General features: G+C 36.4%; 1 long non-coding RNA gene across 1 annotated transcript; it reads right to left on the reverse strand.

Moving 5' to 3' along the window:
* Positions 1-1571: 1571 nt before the first annotated feature.
* On the reverse strand, positions 1572-5309 carry LOC146311416 (uncharacterized). The gene is made up of 4 exons (XR_014772286.1): positions 5175-5309; positions 3593-3671; positions 2639-2686; positions 1572-2240 (listed from the first exon to the last, which is right to left on the reverse strand). It is a non-coding gene; the product is annotated as an uncharacterized LOC146311416 (long non-coding RNA).
* Positions 5310-7899: the final 2590 nt, after the last annotated feature.

Genomic DNA, 7899 nt, shown 5'->3' on the forward strand with positions numbered 1-7899 from the left:
GAATCATGCACCTAAAAACTCAGAGGCCAGCTGAAGAAAATAAAACAACCCAAGGCACATTTCCCTTCAATGATCTATTGAGCTCATGTGTGCTGCTACACTCCCTGTGCATTAGCATTAGTTTTGGGCTCAGGTGGAACCGCTGTGCTGTATCAGCTTGACAACTAATAAGAATTTAGAGGGAACCTTTAAAAATGTATTCGGATATAATTACAAATTCTCTGTCTGGTCAGTAACCTAGTCCAAGTATCACAATATTAAAGTAGTGTAACTTGATTATTTTCTGTTACTTTCAGATTACCCCAATACCAAATATTGTACCAAAAACCAAATATGGATATTTGATTTATTAATTGTTTGTCCAGCTATTCTTTCATTTGTTATGCACGTTTAGATTAATATCAGTAATTATGTATATTTACATGTACTGTCTATATGCTATTCATACTTTATGTTAAGTGCCATAGAGACCTGTATCACCAGATAATGTGAAAAAAAGTTGTGTCAGGGCTTAAAGATATATTTGTATAAACTCAGGAATGGGCACAGGTAAAAATCAACTACATGACAGAACAATGTAACACATACAACAAAATAATGTTTTTTTTTTCTCCTGGAGAAATCAGACAAGAAAATTGCAGCATGTCTGACAAGTTAAATCTACTAATAAGTGAGAATAATGTTGGAAGTGATTTTGCAGCTTGCAAAAAGTGACAAAAGGTATTAGCGGTTGATAGCCACAGGCGGCTCTTTGTCACATCAACAGCTGCTCACAGTTGATGACACAACTGAGTGACTGTCTATGTCTGAAAATTTGACTTGGAGATAATTACAGATAACAGGTCAGTTCTGGCACCCAGCTTTGTGGGTGCGGGTGGACGCACGTTTGAAAAACTGTACCCATGCAGGACCAGGGTGACTAGATGAGAATGGGTGACATTCAGAACAGAGGAGTTGGGATGAGTGTGTGATGTCAAAAGGATAAAAGTGTTTAGAATTATTTAGAGAAACAGACTGACTCTGACATTGGGACCTGGATGGGTGCTCCTGTTTAGCATTCACACTTTGGCATGCTCTGACCATCTCAGCCTGTGCTCTGAGTACATACGTACTATATGAGATCAGTTTATTTCATTTAGCAGTATTGAGTTGTACATATTTCCAGGGTAATGTGGCGATGGTCAGTTTGAGAACCAATTAAGAGTCATACGAGGAGTAAAAATAGTGTTTGTATCTACTTAATTGATTGCTGATCATTAAAAAATTAATTTAAGTTACAATCAGGCATGAGCTCTCTGTATGTTTAAACCTATTCTTCCTTTTCACTCTCTTTTTCTTGGCACTGTAGAGCATATCTAAGTCCTGCTCTAACCAATTTCAGCCCTAACTCAATATAGTAGACACTGGGTGGTACAGACACGTGTAACACTGTATCTAGGCACTTCACTATCACATGGACCAGTTTATCAGGTTTATTCTAGGTTGGTTACAGGAGAAGGGAGTATTCAGTAATGTACATGAAGTAGCAAGAGTAAAAATGACACATCAACAGGCAAGTTTAAAAACACTTGTTATTGTATTGACTGTTAATGTAGACAGAGGAAAAAAAAACATTTGTCACAATAAACAATGATTTCTTTCCCTTTCTTAAACAGAATTATCCATACTGTATGACCAGAAACCATAAAGAACACTATTGTTAGTGGCCTTTAGTTCTAAATATGTTTTGGATCCAGTTCAACTTTATCTTATGCTAATTTTAACCCTAGGGTTATGCTACACCCTTTGTTTTTTCACTACAATGAGTTTTGTATTTTTAACAATGTACCCTTTAAACTGAAATGGATGTACCAAAATACCTTTTCAAGTGCTTATCAAAATACCACTAAAAATAAGGTATTAATTTACAAACACTTCAACACAATTAAATACAAATTCAACACCATAAAATTACAGAATGCCCTTTAAATGATGAGCAGTTTCTCCCTTAATGTCCTTTAACAATCCAGTGAAAGGAGTTAAAACACACAATCTGTAAAAAGAAATCCATCAGTGTTATGGTAAAACTTAGTCCCACCAGGACGATGATGATGAAAACAACAGTTCAGATTTCTCAGGATCGTCTCAACAATCAGCTCGACTCTACCACCACTGTTGCAGCGCAGAGAAGCAGCAGAAAAAGTCCACACTCCTGAAATACACCAATCCAACTTCAACAGGGAGAAAGAAAAAGACCCGGCCTGCAACATGCCAAAAGACGAATTACATATCCACCCTTAAACATTAACACAGGTATCCAGGATCTTAAACTGTTTAAATTATGGCATCTCTCTCTCTCTACTTCTCATTAATGTCCATTAAAACGACTACATACATGACAACTAATCAGAAATAAACATTCAAATATTTTTCTGTCAAACATTTCTGTATGAATTAGTTGCTCTGACCACACAATTTTACTCTCCCTTTTACCTCACCGCCACCGCGCTTGTAAATAAAAAACAAAACAAAACACATGGGCAGGGGTCAAGTTACAGCACATGGCCTCATGCATGGCATGTACAGAGGTAAGACAAGATTAGTCAAATTAGCATTTTCTTAACTATTTGACACAAAATCACCAAGAAAACTCACTCACCAGAAAAGTTCAGGCACACTCTCCAAACTTGTGAAGGAGCACGGCTCACTGTGAGTTTGCAGAGACAGGTGACATGGGAATAGAGTAGACAGCGTTTTAAATATCACAAAACAATAAATCTTGCTTGAATGTAGGCAGCTAATATGACTGCTGTTAGCAAACATAGCAGTAAAAATTAGTCAGCACTCACAATTTTTCCTTCAGCTCCAGCTTTTCTCCACTCACCCTCTGATATCTCCAGAAAAAAAAAAAAAAATATCAGTCTCTCCATCATAATCCACTGGGTAAATCCATAGAGCAATTCAAGGTGTGTCTATGGCCGTTTTAACATTCAATAGGCTAGATATGTATTGCAGATATCAATAATTCAATTCTTCCTATTCAAAAATAAGATATCCACAATAACATTCTTACCAGGACAAATGACGTCACTCCCATTCATGTGTATGGGGTTTGTCATTACAGATAGTCATAATTAAGTTGCAGATATCCACAACTCACATTACAGACATCTACATCTGAATTTTGACTAGTCGTAATTCCAGTTCAAGATATCTTCTAACCCCAAAATATCTCTAACTGGAATTATGGATAGTCGTAATTCAGATGTAGATATCTGCAATGTGAGTTGTGGATATCTGCAACTTAATTATGACTATCTGTAATGACGAACCCCATACACATGAATGGGGAAAGTGACATCATTTGTCCAGGTAAGAATGACGTTGCGGATATTTGAAATGACAGTTGTGTATAGGAAGAATTGAATTACGGATATCTGCAATACATATCCAGCCTAGCTATTAAAGGTATGCATCTGTGTCTGATCCCATTCACGCAGAAAGAGAAGTAATTGGCAACCTGAATGAGCTTAACTGGCACGGAGCGAGCAGGGCTCTGATTGGCTGGTGAGGGATATCAGTCACGTATCATGCACACATCACCTGAACTCACCTGGTTCAGTTATCCTCCTGTGTCACCTGAATCTTTACAAATGTCGCACAAATGAGCACATAAAGCACTTTCACCTCCCCTGAAATGAAATGAAGGATTTTTAGATTAAAGATTTACATCTCTTTTAAAATGTATTTATTTATTAATGCACTAGTTTGTCTTTTTAATCCACTCCTAATTTATTTCTGTATGGAAAATATGAATTTTACCATAACTTTTAGCTGACTTTTCTGCATTACGATCTAATATTTAAGGCCTAATAACCTGGGTTACACTATTTGAAAGTCTCCTGTGTCATCCAGACAACACTGCTACACCAAACCAGACCAAGAAGAATTCCTGCTCCTTAACCAAAGTTTTAAAGGAAAGGGCAGTGGTGGAAAGAGTACTGAAAATCTGTACTCAAGTACAAGTACTGTTATATTGTTAAAATATTACTTAATTACAAGTAAAAGCAGTGGTATTACTAATATACTTAAGTAAAACTACAAAGTATTCTTGAGCATTACTTTTTAACCACTGATGTTTAATACATAATCAATGGCAGACAATCAATCAAAGAGGTTTCTGTTTCTTCAAATCTTCAATCTTAAATGCTTCTAACTGTTGTTTTAGCTTCTGCTGTTCTCTGCAGGTGTGTTGGTTAATATATTTTTGGTTGATTTACTATGATGTGTGTACAGTATCTATACAGGCAATAGGCTATACATTATATTCAATATCACTGGTTCCCAACCTGAAGTCCCAACCCCAGGGGTCTCCAAAGCTTCTCAGGTGAGCGTAAGCTCTTGTTGATTTTAAGGGTTGTAAGAAAACTTAAAAAAGCCCATCTCTTGACATTTCATTGTTCCAAGAAAGCTAAGTGAAAAATAATATTTTTCAAGTTTTGACTGTTATTTGAGTTTTGGGGGCTTTTGTCTGTATGTCATTGTTCTTATTGACCCGTTGACTCGACAGCCTTATAGTTTGGATATTAATTCAAATTGTACTCAATACTCAATTGTGATTTTAGAGGAACTAAGTAGATTACATGGTGCAATGTGTTCTTAAGTATGGGTAAAAGTACAGGCTTCAAAATCTACACATAGTATACCAAAAAACCCACTAAATCACAGTAACTTTAGTATTTGTAGTTACTTCCACCCCAGGGAAAGTGGCATGCATTTTGGAAAATCTACTGCATCAATTTTCTTTTAGGGGCATGAAAAAAAAAAAAAAAAAAAAAAGAATGACAGAAAACTACTGAATAGTAGTTCACACCAGAGAGGTGACTTTTTTTCCATATTCTTTCCTGAGAATTTTAAGTAAAATTAAATATTTAACATAAAAATGTACTTATTATTTTGCATTCTTTTCTTTAAATGTCACCAAAATGCAGGTAAGCAACGTCTGAGAACACAGAGACTTTTTGTTTTCAAGATCCTCCCTGTGTTTGAGGTCTCAAGGTAGGTAAGTATGTCAAGCACATGATGCAGGATGTAAAGCCCCGCCCACAGGTCAAGCCTTTAGGGAGTACCATCCGGCCTCATTGCATCTCATCATCAAACATGTCTTTGTCCTCCCTCAGTTACCTCGCTCTTACCTTCCTCTGCTGTTGTATGGATCATTTCTGCTGTTGAAATGTTAAAGAGTGATCCACTCACTTCACACCCATCACACCCACTGGAGGAGTTTGTTGAGGGAGATGGGTGAAGCTGTACTCCTCCTCCTCTCCATCTTTATTAAGTCTGTTTTCTCTGCCATTTGTCTTTTGTCACTTCATCTTCATTTCCTCCGTGATGAAGACCTCTCACACCAGGCCAGAGACTCTCATCCCGCTCCTCCTTCAATAATAAATGGATCCTTCCATTATGAGCTGCTGAGAGCATTGAATCATAGTCAGTCATGCTCTGGGGACAGGGGAGCAGCTTGGGGGTGACACTGGGACATTTCCACTTATTTATGTGCATATTTTAAGAAAGTTAGCTTTGTACATTCACCAGTCAATCTGCTGTTGGCATTAAAACACATGTATCAGAATTTTGCACAATTCAGCTTTTATTCAAAGTTTTGGGGAGCTGTGTGAAGCGTGGGAACATCAGTGAGACAAGTGAATTTGGGGTCTAAGAAAAGGCCAGGCAGCTGTTGACTGAACTGTAGCACTGTGTTACAGACATGGACAGATGTTAAAATACATACAGAAGTGCTATAAATGCAGCTGTGGGGACTGTCTACTCTGTGTGAGTGCAGCTCTTCAATAGAAGTAGCCATCAACTGAGGTTTGAACCACATGGGCCATTCTGAAGCAGGTCTGTTAACCTGCACGCAAACACTTCCTATTTGTGGACAGCTGGGCCTGTCATACAAGCGCTAAGTGCTAAACCACATCATCTGAAGCATGAAATGCTCTGTTACTACAGTATGGTACACTGTATGTGGTTACAGTTACTGCAGGTGCTCTCTCAGTACAGCTGTACATGTGCACTCACCTGTTGCCATAACGGCCCTCAGTGGTTTTATGATGTTAACTTTAAAAGAGATTCTCAGTGGGTTTAAGGGCGTCTGTGTTTTTAAGTCCAAATGGGTCAAACACAAAACCACTGTGTAGTTCAGGGGTCTGCAATCTGTGGCTCTGAAGCCTCCTGCAGATCCCTGTGACTTTGGCAAAAAGTTAAATGGAAATGATTGTTTCATTTCTTTAATATTGATTTATCATTCAACTCAAATTTTTAAGGCAATGAACTGTAAAAGATTTGCCATCAAATGTATTTAAAATGATAGAATAAAGGCTTTCAATTGAATGATGATTAAAATTTTAATATTTTCAATTGAAGCCTTTTAATTAAAAAAAGAAAAAGAAAAGACAAACCAGGATCACAGCTCACTGTGACTAAATTTTGACATACAGAGTTTCTAAAACTCAAAGATTCAAGTTTATGTAAAGAAGCACAGTAAAACATTTTGATGGTGGCTCGTCTTCTTGAGTCTCCATAACCTAACTATTATGCCAAATTTAAAAAAAAGTCTTCAGGGAAAAAAGAGAATGGCTTCAGACTTTTTTTTTCTTTGCATTTCTTAAACAAAATGGCTTTTTTGATTGTAAAGGTTGTAGATCCCTGGTATAGTTTAAATAAGTGGTAGTAACATTTGGTTCTAGGGATGTTGTATTATGTCTCCAAGAAATGCTTAACAGTCTTATTGTCTAATTTGTCAGAATCTGTCCATCTTACAGAATACATGCAATACTATGAATCACAGACTTCACTCCATTTTCAATGTTCCGCCTCTAATTATGCAGGCTAATGAGCCACCCCCCACAAGGCCAAAAAAACATCAATATTTTAGTGCCAAAATAACAACAAGTATCAATGCATTCTGTAATCAACAGTTTTCTTCTTCCACTGACCTCCTGAGAGAAGGCTGGACAGTTGTTTAAGTTCTCTACTCTGCTCTGTGCTCCTCTAAGGGCGGGGTCACACAGAGTGAAGAGTATGTAACATTACTCAGTCCCTCCAGGATATATATATATATACATATATATATATATATATATATATATATATATATATATATATATATATATATATATATATATATATATATATATATTTATACACACACACACATACATTTTTTTCATTTTGTCACAAGTAGTGAAAAGAACACAAGATTTATCTTTATTGATGTTTATCAACGCTCTGTGCACTTTGCATGTCTGTGCATATTTTGTTCAATAATTTGGTTTTGAATTTGAGCTCCAAAAACATTCTGCTTCTTTGTGGAACCCCCCAAGTAAACTTCTTCATTTGCATCCAAAGCATATTTTGTAGAATTCTTGTAATCTTTTAGGTGAGGTTAGATAGAACATTCAGGACAGAGTGTGGTTTCATTCTAACTGGAACAAGATGCCTTTGGTTATTAATGATTTATGCAAAGAAATATTTCAGATGTCTTTACTGGTGGTTTGTTGGAGCAGCAGAGAGCAGCTCAGCTCAGTTTTACACATGTAATGTTATCGACTCAATCTGAGCAGAACAAACAGCACTTTGATCTCCAGCCTTTTCTCATAATCTTATTGTCACATCACAACCTTTTCTCAACTTAATTCTCAAAATGTTAGACAACTCTCAGAGCAGCTTTTAAATCTCTTCCCATCCCACAGAAGCACCGACATATTGTACATCATCATGTCATTACAAGACAAAAAAAAATGATTTTTTTCTATTATGACTTTTCCTTGTTATGTTAACTTTTATTCAAAATATTATTACTTTGCTCTCTAAACATTACTTTTTTCACATTTTTAATTGTAATTTTTAAGATTTCAG

Source organism: Lutjanus erythropterus, chromosome 18 (genome assembly GCF_056507025.1).
Source record: "Lutjanus erythropterus isolate fLutEry1 chromosome 18, fLutEry1.hap2, whole genome shotgun sequence".
In the NCBI taxonomy this organism is placed as follows: domain Eukaryota; kingdom Metazoa; phylum Chordata; class Actinopteri; order Lutjaniformes; family Lutjanidae; genus Lutjanus; species Lutjanus erythropterus.